This window comes from Amia ocellicauda, chromosome 11 (genome assembly GCF_036373705.1).
Source record: "Amia ocellicauda isolate fAmiCal2 chromosome 11, fAmiCal2.hap1, whole genome shotgun sequence".
Taxonomy (NCBI): domain Eukaryota; kingdom Metazoa; phylum Chordata; class Actinopteri; order Amiiformes; family Amiidae; genus Amia; species Amia ocellicauda.
The window spans coordinates 19,729,446-19,743,741 of NC_089860.1; the positions used below are offsets into that span (position 1 = coordinate 19,729,446).

The 14,296-nt window shown below is 35.6% G+C and overlaps 1 long non-coding RNA gene across 1 annotated transcript in view; it reads left to right on the forward strand.

Annotated features, from left to right (window-relative positions):
- Positions 1–310: 310 nt before the first annotated feature.
- Positions 311–14,296, forward strand: part of LOC136763098 (uncharacterized) — a 97,445-nt gene continuing 83,459 nt past the window's right edge. Inside the window, exons 1-2 of the long non-coding RNA XR_010820957.1 lie at positions 311–546; positions 11,450–11,547. This is a non-coding gene — a long non-coding RNA (uncharacterized LOC136763098). The remainder of the gene's footprint in view (positions 547–11,449; positions 11,548–14,296) is intronic.

The window sequence follows — 14,296 nt, forward strand, 5'->3', positions numbered from 1 at the left end:
CATCTCCAAAATTATTGGCACCCTCGATAAAGGCTGTATATATACAGAGGTGACACACTCACATACATACATATTACTGATTGCTGTAAAGACAAAAGATTTAACCCCATAATTTATAATGACATATAAGCTTCAGTTATTAATTTAATTGGTCATTAATGCCATACTGTTTTTAGCATGTAACCAATTAAAGTTACTTACATTCTACAGGATCTTTTCTTAAAGGCCTGGATTTTGGGCGCCTGGGTTTGCTCTTAACTACTTTTACCTAATTGTTTTGTCAGGCAGTTTAAATCTTTACCTTTAGGCTTTTGGACTAATTCCCTCAAGAACTGGAGCTGTGCACACCTGGTCTATTTGAAATGCTCATTAACTTCTTTAACTGAGTTTCATTCTAAAATGACTTATTCGGCAGTGATAGGAATTGAGCTAGCTGTGATCATTTTGCATTGTTTTTTGAGGATGTAACCAACCTGAAGAAGAAGAAGAAGAAGAAGAAGAAGAAGAAGAAGAAGAAGAAGAAGAAGAAGAAGAATCAGAATCCCAGTAAGATCAAATCATTTACGTTTAACCATGACTTTTGTAAAGTATGTCTAGGGTTGGTTTCAGGAAGAGTGAATGTGTATGCTATGTGGTTTAAGATGTATTGCCACTAGACTGCATGCTGTTTTAAATGGTGGTAGAACCATGAGGCAATATTCTTTTGTTATTGTGGTGATATCTGTATTTTATTTATTTTGGAAAATTGATGTTTGTTAGTTTTATTAGAAAATCCTGTCACTTTATGTTTTCAGAAGGTGAAAACAGTGTGAAGACACTCAACCTGGTATTCTCTTGTGCCCCTTTCCTGACATTTCAAATTACCATTTAGCTCATCCACTTCCCTTTCTGTGTAGCATGTCAGAATGTGAGCAAAGCAAGACTATCATCTAGAGCAATTTGCATTTGCTAATTGTTTTGTCCCCCAGACATACTGTCAGTTGCTGCTGCAAACATTACTAGGCTACTAGACACATCATACTACCATTTTAGTTATCGTTTTTTAATTTGTAGAATACTCTTCTGTTCTTTGGAAGTCCATGACCTTATTATATGTTTTCTTTGTTTATAAATATTTTTACCTATGGGTAAAATGGGCAAAACTCCCCCAAAAAATACATAAAAGGCAAGGGAGGATTTAGAATAATGTACTTTACTAGGAAGCTGATTATTTTTCCTTTCTTTATGCACACACCTCATGCCTGCTTCTGAAATATGAAAGTTTGCTGAAGCAAGTGATACAAACTTTTATTTTGATTAAGGTTCATATTAGGTCTCAAGGTTCAATTAAGAAAATATATTGCTTCCATTATTAGGTTTCTTCATCGCTGATGCTTCATTAGCGTTGCTCTCTGCCACCATATCACCAACTAAAAACTAAAGCTGTACGATTATAGAAGAGTAGACTCATGACACCATGGCATCTACACTACTCCATAATTAAAGCTGTCTCAACTAATTACCACTGTAACTTATGGTTGCAACATCAGGCAGGATAATTGTCTACAGCAGGCCCAGTTGAGGTATATTGAAGTGGATATTCTGACACTAATTCTAGGCATTGAATGCATTTACAAAATTTGAAGGATGGCATGAAGAATCCACAATTAAAAGCAAGTTAATTAGGGTCAGGTGGTTATGTTGACCCAGTCAAGATTTTTTACCCACTGCATTTTGGAATGATAGAGGTGGTGAAGATTGATTTTTCAGACTCAGTTTTGTTATGGTAACAATAGGAAATTGGATTTTAGGTTTTCATTAAAGTAAAAAAAAAAAAAAAAAAAAACATTCAAGTTCTCTAATCTCTTATGAATGCAACTGCTTGCATCTCAACCTAACTAAAGGAAGGCATTACAATGACAGTAACGTGGCAGGTTAATTTTCAACTTCATACCTGCGGAAGTAACCTCTTAAAACACCCATAAAGTAAGAGGCAAACTTACAATTATATTGCATTAAAAAAAAAAAAAAGTCTAACATTATATTAAGCATGAAGTGGGGTATTATTGAAGTAAAACCTATTATCCACAGTTTTTTTTTTTTGTTTTTTTTTATGTGTGTTAGGATAGTGTTATGGTTTGATTTAGGTTGAAGGCTAGGGTTAGGGTTGACATTCAAATGAAAGCCAGAGGTAATCTAAAACTAGAGTTGGCAGCAGTTTAAATTTGGTTTAAGGTTATATAAGATTAGGATTACGGTCAATGCTGGCATTGGGGTTACAGCTAGGTGAATACTGGAATAAAGTGGTCTTTGTATATCACAAAACAGCCTCTAACTAGTTCATAAATGTGAGTGTTGGGATTAATAATTATAAAGTAACTGCTAATGTGTGCTGTAATAGTTATTTTAATTATACATTGACTGCAAGTCCACAATAGACCGCATATAAAATGCTGCAATTTTTGCAGGATAATTGCAGACATCTGCAGACAGAATTCCTGCACATTATCCTACAGGAGCCCTTCGAGAATCCAAATGTGAGAACGTGAGACAAATAAAAAATGTCATAATTGTTTTACAGAATCCTGTAAAATGTACACTACCGGTCAAAAGATTTAGAACACCCCCATTTTTCCAGTTTTTATTGAAATGTAAGCAAAGTTTTTAAGTACAGTTTCCTACACTATCAAAAGGCAATTGGAAACTGGAGGAAACTCTGACAGGAAGAGGTCTGACAGACCAAAGCCACAACAGAATCAGAAGACAACAGCTTGTGTGATAGGCGGCTCACAGGACAACAGCACAGCTTAACACTAGTTGATTTAAGCAAGTCTCAGTTTCAACTGTGAAGAGAAGACTTCGAGCTGCAGGTTTGACAGGTCGGGATGCAGTAAGAAAGCCACTGTTAATATGGCAAAATAAGAAAAAGAGGCTTGCCTGGGCCATGAAGCACTGCCAGCAAGAAGGTCTTATGGACCGATTAATCCAAATTTTGAAATCTTCGGTTCATCACGCAGTGTTTTTGTATGCCGTCGAGTAGGCGAAAGGATGATTCTTCAGTGTGTGTCACCAACTGTCAAACATGGAGGAGGTGATGGTCTGGGGCTCTTTTGCTGGATCCAGAGTCGGTGATTTGCACAGAGTGAGTGGCACCCTGAACCAAAATGGATACCACAGCATTTTGCAGTGCCATGCAATACCCTCAGGTGTACTCCTAGTTGGTCAGGGGTTCATCCTACAGCAAGATAATGACCCAAAACATGGGATGAACTGGTAAGAAGGGTGAAAGAAAAATAACCTACACATTTGTGGGAACTTCTGCAATAGTGTTGGGAAGAAGTTTCTGAACAATATTTCCATTGTAGAAAGAATACATTGAGTCATTAAACTGCGAAATTTCAATACAAATTTGAGTGTAGTGTGGTGTGATCGAATATGTGTATTCTTCTGCCATTTTATTGTTTACATACTTCAAAATGCACATTAATGTGGGTGTTTTAAAGATTGCATATTGCATGATTGTTTAAAAAAATATATAATTTGTTTTATACACATAGTAGGGATTTAAAAAATATGTAACAGATACTCTTTAATAAAAAGTAAAGCATATTGCATAGGCACACAGGGAAGCTGACAGATAAAAGCAATTTTTTTTCAACAGCTATATATCTCTCGTACATATTGTGCAATTGTATTGTACCGCAATGTTAACATTTTGAATTGGAAAGTCAAAACTGCTTATGTGAAATATAGTGCAAAAGCCTGACAAAGCTAACCAGAGATATTGCATTCATGGAAATAGATGGTTCACAGTAGACATTTCTGTGAAGCGCTAAAATGTGTGCTGAATGTAGATACAAAAATGTTATTGTTTTTCATATTCTAAAATGGCAGGACACTACCAAATAATTAAATGAAAGATTTAAAGGAGGCATTGTATTGAAATCAAAGCTAAATCCGCATTATAGTAAATCTTCATATCGGGGTTGCATTTCTCCTGTTTTGCAATCAGAACAATGCTCCGTCACATCCAATATCTTTCTTAGGAACAATTATATTCTCTGTTGTAATATGACAGTCTACAGAATAGTGTAATGTCAATGACCACTAAATGGGCCCCTTATTAGGAATGAGACAGATGGATTTCAAAATGTAGTGGGATATTTTAGTCAAAAACCCAGCATACCGTTTGTGAAGAAGCTCCAGTTCTTTTGCAAATTGACTTTAGAGCATGATAGCAATCCAAAGCACACATCCAAACATTGATACAATGGTATGAGAGCGCAAAATCAATGTTCTTAATTAACTGTCACAATCTCCAGCACACCTGATGTTAATTACAATTACATTTTTGTAATTCTGAATTACAATTACGCTGATATTGTGCTCAATTAAAAGTATGCTGCATGAGGATCTGCAAGTCCCTCCATCTCAGGTAAAAATCTTGCAGTATCCTAAATCCCTCCATCTCCTACTCCTACCACATTTCCACTCAGACCCCAAGATACCACTTCACTCTTCCAGCACCAGAAGATTGGCAGTACACCCCATTCTATAACCCTGGAATAGAATAATAACACTAAAAAAACATTGTTAAAGTTTTTTTTTCTTACATTTTTTCTCTACATTTGTGCATTAGCATGTGATTGTCATTGCCCTAGTTGCGTGCTTTGTTCCTTTAAGATTGAAATAAATAATATTTACAAGCTCTCTGGAAGGAAATCTGTAACTTTAGGGAGGGCAATGAAAAGGAATCTGTTTATAGCCTCAATGTACTAAAGGAAAAAAAGTGGATTCTGAGATCAAGCTTAAATCCCTCTGAGCCCCCTGCTTGTATTCACCACTTTTATTGGTATTTCAATGTGGCCAATTGTGGGTGGATTTTGATTTTCCATGTAACAGCACTTTACCATGCATTTTATATGCTGGTTTCACAAAACCAATTAGCACTTATCTGAGACAACCTTCACTATGAAAGCTTTGGGTACTCTATATCTGGTGAAGTTGATAACCTGTAAAACAAAAATGGCTTTTTTGGCATGTGTTTGCATGGAACAAGCAAAATGATGTGCACTATAGAGACTAAAGAATGTTTTGAATCATCAAAGTTGTATGACAGTTCATAATAAAGAATCAGAATATTATGTAGGAGTTAGGCTATTTAATTGCTTTACATATATTAACTGAAGATTTGAATGTTTAAGACAAAAATCATGTTGGGGTTCTGGCTGCTTTGGTTTATGAATGTAATACAATGGTGCATAGTGTTAAATCTCTTAGTATGGCACTGCAATGCAGTATCACAGTTCAGAGAAAATATCCTGGGTGTTATAGAGGTGATATTGAATATTCAAACTTGTTATCTAAAGATTAGGATTTGGAAGACAAGAATCCTGTTAAAAACAAAAATGAAAATGAGTTTCATGAGTTTTCTCTTCAAGATACAATTTTGCTATATGTCATTATTTGTTTAGAGAGTGTCAGCCATCAGTTATATTCCTTTGACCTCTGGGTTTTTTCTTTAACAATTTATTTTTCATCAATATTAAATCTCTTATCTAAATTCAAAATATGGTGTTAAATCAGGTCCCACATATGTGATGTAAAGAGAGACGTGTCTCTGTGAAAATTCCTACATTTGGTACTTGACTTGCTGTTCTTTTCAGTGGTACATTAAGCAGTTTATGGGTGTCCGTTTCTCTTACAAGAGTATATGCCAATGGAATTGGCATACCTGTTAATTAATGCTGCCAAATGTATCTGGCAAAGGAGTACACAAATACACATGTAAATAGGCACTGAAATATGTGGTCGGAAAAGTTAATCTGTCTTTGAAACGCTTAGGATGAAAAATCTCAGTTCGTCCCCATGAGATTGCTTCCATTTCTTTTCTTTTTTTAAAAAAATATGCCAAAAGCCCATTGGCTTATGGGTAACATTTGTCTTGTTTATTTGCTTGTGTCCAAATTTCTTTTGGCACATCAGTTTCCATTACCTGGGAGGCTTGAACAACAAACAAAATGACACAAAGCTGGTTGAAAGCAATGTAGCTGATTTTTTTGTTTGTTGTTGTTGTTGTTGTTGTTGTTGTTGTTGATTTCATGAATACTTTTAGGTTGACTACTTTAATTTACAATTACTTGCAGTTTTATTCAGCTCCCAATGTTTAATTCATTAAATTGTAAATGTTATTCCTCTTTTTTTCCAGAAATGATGCATTATAATTGTACAGCACATCAATTAAATGTTATTTCATAGTATTATTATTATTTACTAAAGTTTACACTAAGACAAGAGCAAAAACTATGATGAAATATGTGTCATGAAACCAATAAGACCTCTAAGTAACCATGTCAACAATCAAACAAAAAGCAGGATTATACTGCCACAGTGGCAGTAAGTACTTGTTTATTTGAACAGGGATAGTATTATGTTTAGTGACTCAGAAAGGCAATCCACCTACACAATTTTTCCTGTTACATTTACAGTTTGGTCGAAATGATTTCCAAATATTTCAAAACATGACCTTTTCAGACTGAAGCCGGGGGGAGTGTCCTAATAAGGGTTCTCATATTGTGTCTTTTAATTGCTCTCCCTGTCTTTTAGATGTCTTGTATCCAACCCAAGTGGAAGCTTTCTAATTGAGATTTGAGTTCAATAGCTTTTGTTCTGTAACTTGAATTGGTCTTTTAATTCTCTTCAACATGATTAGAATCCTTAAAAGTGGACACTTGGCTTGATCTTATTCAAGATTTTCCATTATTGCCTCCCATTTTTAACTCTTCCAAACTTTCTTAAATTCACAAGACCCTTTGCTCACCAAGCACAGCACAGCAAAAATATTATATGAAGTTCATAAAGGATTCTTTTCATTTTCTTGGTTAAACTAGAGAAGAAAATTTGAATAAGATGGCAGAATGAATCCTGGAAACACAAGGGACTTATAGTTTAGTGTTTTTGATGCCGTAAGGGACATATCATTTGAGGGGATTAAGTGGGCATTCATCTATTAAAATTTTAATGCTCTCTCTGTAAAATGTTTTATCTTTCAAGTCGGAAGCACTGCTCAAGGTGGAGAGATTTCTACGCACTTCTGTTGGAACCCAATCAACACGTCACTCTATCGGAGCTGCCATTGGCCCCTGTGCCCATCACTCCAACAGGTCCCTTCCACTTCCTGTTTGTATTAAAGGTGATGTCTGCACAGGAACTTCCTCTTTTACCTCTTCACTTGGACTCGAGAACATGAGCACTTTGTGTCTGTGTTGTGCAACTGAATTACAAATCTTACGGTGTTGTCCACCGTTTCCCTGCAAACCCTGGCACACACGGTGTGGTTAAGCCTAAGGGCCTATGCAGCACTTGTATCCCACACTTCAGTGTCTGGATACATAGAGTTCTGTACGGCAGCAAGGTTGTGTGTGGTTGGTGTTGCAGTGCCCTCATGTCCCCAGTAGTGTTGCCGAGTGGAGACGCACTTACAGTGACCAGTACCGCTAGGTGTGCGACAGGACCGGTCCCCTCCATTGGCAACCCGGTGATTGCTTCAGTCGAGCCCCAGTAGGCTATGGTCACAGGCTCCTGACGTTTATTTCCCAGTCTACCCCTGTTGGCGCATCCTGGATGGAGTTATATTAAGAACATAAGAACATAAGAAAGTTTACAAACGAGAAGATGGCGTTCGACCCATTGTGCTCATTTGGTGTCCATTAATAACTAAGTGATCCAAGGATCCTATTAAAATCTATTTTTAAATGTTCCCAAATTTTCAGCTTCAACCACATCCCTGAACCGTGTTTCCTTTCCTGCCAGACTATGCCTTCCAGTCGAGCACCCACGTGAGCTGCTCCTGGACTGCCCTGTCAAATACGTTCCCAGGGTCTGTCACATGGGTTGCTCTGATTGCCCCATGCTGTGTATTGTGCAAGTAGATCTACGGTAGATCTACGGTAGGTCATACTACTGTGTAAGCGGAGGGCATAATAGTTGACCTCTGTAGCCCTGCTTTGTTCATGGTGGTTGTAGACAGTTCCCAGTGGAACGTGACTGTGGTCCTCGTTCTTGAGCAGCCCAAGTGTGGCCCAAGAGGCCCCTGTGGCTCCTGTCTGAAGATGTGTTGGTGAGGCCCCCCTATGGCTCAGGACAGGCTCCTTTATCAGCTCGCTGCCTTCTCCCTTTGGACGGTTTGATTATACAGTAACCCCTCCCCCTTGGGGAGTGCTTCAGACTTGAAAAATAACGATAGGTTGCGAATGCAACCCTGGTTATCTGAAAAAGGAATCACTGCCCAAGGGTTGCAAGGTTGCGCAGGAGTTCAAGCTCAAGGCAAAAGAGGAAGTTCCTGTGCAGACGTCACCTTTCATACAAACAGGAAGTGGAAGGGACCTGTTTGAGTGACGGGCACAGGGGCCAATGGCATCTTTGACGTTTTGTTCGGGTTCCAACATAATTAAGACAAGTATCTCCTTCTAAGAAGAAAGTCAGATTCATCACACTTTACTTATTAATTTTTAAGTGTTAAAACCTGAATGTGTGATCAACTATTGACTGTTCATTGGACATTGAAGAGCTAATTGGTTCTGATGATAGCTCTCAATGATTTTAAACTGATGTTTAGTTGATTAATCATTTAGTTTTAATATATTAAATATAAATACTCTTAATGATATTTCCTGAAGAGTCTGGTGCTCCATTTAGATGATTAATCAGTTATTTAATTTCTTGTTTATGCTTAACGAAAAGTTCCAAGTCACAGCATAATTAACCTTGAAGGGTATTTATAAAGACTAGAGCATAGGGAAGCATGTTAAGTTATATATTAACATAATTGAAATTCTTCTCTTTCTACTTTTACTGTTCATTCCATCATTCTATGTGCTTTCCTTATGTCTCTATCTGTAAATTGTATATGTGGAAGTTAATGTATTAATGTTCCTTGTCCGTACTGAAATAACTTTTGATCATATGAACTGCATGATGTTCATAAATGCAACTTTTGCTGGTACCCTATATTTGCCTTGGAAAAGCTGTTATGTGATGAGCCAATGTAATACACATCTTCACTAGATTAGTCTAATAGATAGTTAAGTGTTTTTGAATGTAATATTAAAATATATGGGTTAATAATGCATATTGAAGATTGAATATGCAGTCAAATAATGTAAATGCTTGTGCTAAACTCATCTAGAAAATCCTTTTAAAGACTAGATTGATATGAATAATGTTTCTATCTATGTATATCTATCAGATATATCACTGGAATATTTTACTTGGCATTCTGTATCCAAAAAATATAATATAATATATAATAATATATAATAATATAATATAATAATACAGATAGTAGAATCATTTGTATTGTTTAAGTTTAATGGATAAATATAAATATTTTAACCAAGCAGTGTCTTTGTTCTGTTTTTACTTTGCCAAAAATCCTTTTTATTAAAAAAAATCTAAACTTTAACTAGTATTCTTCTTTCTTGTTTTCTTTTAAGGCCAAAAATCATTTTTATTAAAAAAATCTAAACTTTAACTAGTATACTTCCTTCTTGTTTTCTTTTAAGGCCAAGATAATACTATCTGACATATGTTTCAGTTTTGAAAGGACATCTAATTACACTTGGTTTTAAAAGCATTTCCTTTAAACCATTTACAGCTAGATTTAATTGTCAGCACAAATACTAGCAACACTATGTCTCTAGTCTACAAAGATAATTTATACTTTTGATGTCTGGCACTGTATACAAAAAATGTAAATGGGTGTCATGCAATGAAAAATTGAGATTAAAACAATTGTATTCGTTTAAAGGTTGTTTTAAGATGTGGTTGTTTTTATTTTTACTTTGTCACTGCATTTCACCTTTAAAATTCTGAAACTTTTTGTATTCTGAAAGATTTTTTTTTATCACATTATTATTTTGAGTTGTTAAGCCTACATAACTCAAAACATTTTGTTCCTTTGATGCCAGTTTTAACAACCCTATGATAAAGCCTTTGCCAATAGCAAATAGGCCTGCCACATTTGTGAATGTCAGCATTTTTAAACAATGTTTATTTAAGTTAGCAAGTAAATCCTATTATAAATTTATATTTGGGTTCAGAAAGGAAGTTTTCCATTAAAATGGATGGTGAATTAAAATGAAGGATCCCAATAGATAAAAAAGGTCAATATTACATTGTGTCACTGAAGTAAAAACGTATTCCTCCTAGATTTTTTTTAATTGCTATATGACTCAAGTACTGTCTAATGTTACTAAATTTAAATAACCTTGAGCTGTGAATAGTATATTTTTCAATTTGTTTTCTCCTGTTTGTCAAGAGTCCTATGGTATTTCATGGAGGAACAAAATAAAGAGTTTAGTTTCAAAGTTTGTGCTCTGAGGTATTGAATGTTAATTGATTAAATACTTGAGGACTGAAACCAAAGTATTATCATCCAATCTGCAGTGCAGAATGTGGATATGTGTTAATGAATTACATTTTAAAGTCCTATGAATTTAACAATTTTGATTTATTCGGATGACTAACGGCTCCTACTTAACGGGATTTACTGTAGAACCATACATAAAATGATTATTAAACCATGAGTCAAATATCCCTAATTAAATATCTAATGCTGGTAAAATGTCTTTAATTTGTTAGGTTCAGAACATTTCAGAGTTGTTGCCACCTAGTACCCCTCACTGTTTTCAGTTTCAAAGACCTCCCAGACTGATTTTAGAAAATGGCAGATGTTCTAAGAATATTTTCAAAAGACTTCCTTTGGGTACAATTATCCCCAGGAGTGAGATGAAAAACATTTATTTGTTCATTCATTGCCATTGCACTTCATAATCCTTAAGAAGCTGACAACACGAACTTGGGCAGTGACAGATGTTTCACAGCCATTCTTCCGCTTCACAAACCATCTAAAAATAAAACAAAACAAAGTACTTAACTGTGCACAATACACATGGGAAACCCTGACATACCTTGATACATTAGTTATCAACATTGACTTGCATGAAAAGTGGACATCATATGTTTCCTCTGCATTTTAGGCTTTACACCAATTTGAGAAGGTTACATCATTTTCTCAAAGGACACAATTTGAGACCAAATTGTAGAAATATTGGTGGTGCTCAACAAACACAAACTGAAAGGCTCAGAGTACCTTCCATGCTGAGGGAAATTTGTTCAGAAACCACTACTACCTTAACTTTTCAGTTCAACAGCAATTTGACAATGATAAATTGAGCTTTAGATCTTCTTAACAGTTATGTTCCATGGTTGTTGGCTTTATAGTATTATTTGAAGAATTCAGTTGGAAAAAAAGCCATCTTTTCTCAATAAAATGCAGTTCAAATTGACAAAAGTACCTCTAAACCAATATTAATTCTTCTGTACAGTCATCTGGAAAACAATCAAGCCATTCAAGAAGTAAGTTATGCTTGGTTACGTAGTGTTACTAATGGTCTCTCTTATCCTCCAGGTACGGGGGGACATAACCTGATCATTCCACTACCAACACCTTTAGTCCGCCTACAGGCTTGCTTCAAGCAACATTCACAGTCTGGGTCAGCAGCAACAGTAAGTGATGGATTGCAGGGAACATGACAGTTTGCACAGTTTGTTGGAAAGCTTTCTGCTCCCACAGTAAATACAGCAGGTACACCCCTACAGATAGCAGGGTAATTTGTACATACTTCCCATACTGCTAAAATAATTATGGACTAAATGTATAAATTAGTTTGAATGCAGTTCTGCTGAGTGGGGGGGGGGTTAGTGTTCAGAAAATCCTAAGTAATTTGGGATACATTACTTATTATTACTGCCATGTTCAACATTTACACACTGGAAAGGGGAAATAATTTGCAACTTCAAAAGACTGCACAACATAATATTGTATTGTGTGTCGCTTCATAACTAATTCTGAGTGTGTTTCTTAAAGAGTGAAACCGCAGCAAAAATGTAAAATAGCTTATTATGGCTTTCATTCACCGAATGATGCGATAATGGGTTTTGTAGCAGATATGATTAACCAACGCCACCACCCTAAAAAAATCACAGTTACATCAATTCAAAGAGTATAATCTCTCCCTTTAGTACTGGGCACCCACACAGTCCCTTGAAGCGCTTTCAAAATTAATTTCTAAAATTGTGAATTACAATTCCAAAAATAACTTAAGTAACTGGATCAGAGAATTGTTGCGCTAAACAAATTAAACAATTTAGTATTAAATTCTGAACTTCCTGATGCCTAAAATAATTCTGATTAATGTGGCTTATGATTAATTTAATTTCCAGAAAGCACCGCCCCCCCCACCCACCCTGAACACCTTTTGCAGAACATTTTTACTATCGTGTAGAAAAGTATTCACAATATATGCATCAGATGCAATGTGTCATTCCAATATACCTTTTTATTTTTAAATTACATAACTGATAAATGTTTGCAATAAACTTCAGTTTCACCTACATAGAGTCATTACTTTATGGAATGTTGTATGAGCTTCACTGCTTGGAACAGCAATCAAATAGATTATGTACTTCAAGCACTCATCTAATATGTTTCTATGCCACTTTAATGGTTATCGACTAAAGAATTTATATTAGAGCTCATAAAGTCATTATTATTGTTATATTGAAAATCTGACAATTCTGAAGAGACTTTGGGAGGCATTTTACATGTACTTTTTCACACAATGTATTTAATTGAATGGAAAAATGATACATTTATTAACACAAATTTTGTTTTATTCAACAACAAAACAACATTTCATGGAAATGATCTGGGCTTTATGGGTTTCAAGGCTACATACAGCAAACCACGTCTTGCAACTGTATTTTATATGGTAGTTTTATATTTGGTTTATACTTATGTTAAAAAATATCAGATGTTACCCATTTAAGTAGGTGTATTTGATTTAAATGTTTTGTCAAAACTTTTTTAAATATGATAAATTGGATTGAAGCATTTAACAGTTTGTAGGTGTGAAGAACTGCATTTCTTTCCCTGTGTCTGTGTGAACAAGGTCACTGTCTCACTGTGCTATGGTACTGTGCTATAGTTCAACCCTGATACCAAAAAGAACAGGGTCTGATAAGAACCAGTTTTCACCAGCAATTTGAGCTTGATACATCGTACAAACCCCTCTTAAATTAAACATTATGTTTTACTCCGGTTTAGCCATATATGTCTTCCTGAGCAGTTGTCAGGCAGAAACCGAACTTGCACTCATCCAGGACAGACATGTGGGCCTGTTATCTTTCTCTCTTGTCTGATTTGCATGAAAGTGCCTGTAGTTTGTAACTTCTCTAAGACGGTTCTTGAGATTGCCTCTTGAACCTCTTCCTTGCAGCTGCTTGTAATAAAAACCTTTTGATTGGAGGTGCATCTCTCTCTGGATTTCTGCAGCTCTTCAGGTGTATTTAGAGATATTATGGTTTGTGTCAACTATGGAGTACTATAGTGGAAAGGGTGACCGTTAAAGTGAGATTGGTGTGTTTTGAATAAATCTGAGCGGAAGAAAACTACATGAAGTAGAAGGTGTATTACAATGATCATGTATTTTAACTAAACAAAACATAATTCAGTTCCACTGAAAAGTGTATGGTCACCTTTCTTTACCACTTTGAGATAATTAATTTGTGTCTAACAACTGAGATAATGTGATGTCTGGGTGGGAAACTGACTATAGGAAACACTTCCCGAGTTGCCCAGCCTCTTTCCAAATATGTTGTTCTGGAATTTTCCCAAGTCTGGGTGTAACTAACAATCGAGTGAGTTTTATCGAGGCACTGTCTGCGCTAGCTGGTGTAATTGACTTATTGATTTACCAGCATGAAGACTCATTCCTCATGTGGTCTAGCAGATCAAACAAAGAATTAGACTCCCATTAGAAATACAACACATGATACCAGGGGGAAAGTGAAAATTTCCACTCCCACACTAGGATGCTCCACCCAGCGACAGATTATTGGGGGTTTGTTTGTTGTGTGTTTTTTTTTGTTTTTTTAAGAATGCTGTATTTTATGTCTTCATTGATTGAAAAGAAAACACTCATTAAGTGACTAATTCAATTTCTCGCGAAGTTATGCAATTGCAATTATTGGTGATCCTGACCATTTGCAGATTTCAGAGGTTTTCTGTTTTAGTAAAGACAAGCTCTCGTATTGCTTAATTTACTGTGCTGATCTATTCAGCGACCTCAGGCCATTTTAATTATTGTGCAGCTGTAATGATGTGGATTACTTCAACATTATCTCTTCCATGAAGACTTGATTCTTCCATGTTTAGTTTCATTTAAGAAAAAGCTGATCTTTTTATTTGATCTTG